Raw genomic sequence first — 1,369 nt, 5'->3', positions numbered from 1 at the left:
TTTAACATTATAAAATACGTGATCTTAATTTGAATGCAAGATTTTAATTCAACCCGTTATTAATCAATCGCAACACTAATGCAAAACCGCGATGCCCATAATGACTTGGATCTGGATGGATGATATGGCCGGCATGCAATCGGCCAAATAACACAACATTTACTACATATTACTAAACGAGCACAGTGACAAAGTAATAACAATGACTTCCCATTCTTTGAATCCCAAAAAAAAAAAAAATCCAAAAAATGGGGAGCCATTCGTTGCAGCCCTCTTCGTGACAATTTGTCGGGCCTCTTCGACTTCTTTCTTCGGGCAAAAAGCCCGCTGAAACTTAAATCTAGGCTCGAGATTCACTAATCGTATTCTCGAAAAAAAATTAAAAAAAAAAAAAAACTAAATCGCAGAATCTAACTAAAACACATGGACGGCCAACGATCACAATAATCGTTTATAAACCGTACACGTGCAGAATCTCGAGCGCAACGTTCGTTTCGAAATTTATTTCACGATCGCGACCGCGGAAATTCGAAAAATCGATGAGCAAAACCCCAGAGACGAACAGTAGTCTCAATCCATCTCAGTTCTATCAAATTTTTTCAAACCGATTTTTCAAATTTCATTTCCTGAAACAGATTGTCACGCGAAAACGCGCCTACCCGACCAGAGACCGTGACAATCTGCCCGGCCCTACCTACTTATAATTAACAAGCACACCAGAAGTACGCTACCTATCCTACCTAGCCCTATATTTAAAAGAAATGGCAAAAGGCAGACATACCAACACATTCGTTCCACGATTCTCACGCATAACGCTCGGGCGCAAATGCCTAAACTAGGGAAAGTGTCCCGGGACACCTCCGACACCCGAGCTTGGCACGCTACTTTCACACTCTAACTTTACGTACCATTTTCCTGAAATCAATCGAGGATGGCTAGTGACCATTGCGTAAATCGAGATAAAAGAATAATTAATTTCAATTGGCAATATTTGAAAGATGTGTATAATTTTTTAAAGAAACGAAGTTACTAAAATGATACGAAATTTAATATAATTAATTAATGATAAATTATAATCTGGACGTGTAATTGGATTAATAATAGAAACGACGCAATTCCACAGCCTAACCACACACACACACATATAAATGTGGAAATTACATCGTGCACGATACACTAACCATCGTCAATCGCTAAGAAATTGTTATAAACTTATAAACTATAATCATCGTGCTCATTGCCTTTCTCTCACTCAAGTAGCACCTGGGCACGTGAGTGAGATCCTGGCAATAACACGGAAAGGATTAAATCTGAAAATCCTGAACTAAAATAAATATTAAGAGTATTTTCTAACGGGCTAATTTTCTTT

This window comes from Apis mellifera, linkage group LG2, assembly GCF_003254395.2.
Source record: "Apis mellifera strain DH4 linkage group LG2, Amel_HAv3.1, whole genome shotgun sequence".
Taxonomy (NCBI): Eukaryota; Metazoa; Arthropoda; class Insecta; order Hymenoptera; family Apidae; genus Apis; species Apis mellifera.
The sequence above is the reverse complement of the archived record's forward strand: the minus strand, read 5'-3'. Positions refer to the sequence as shown.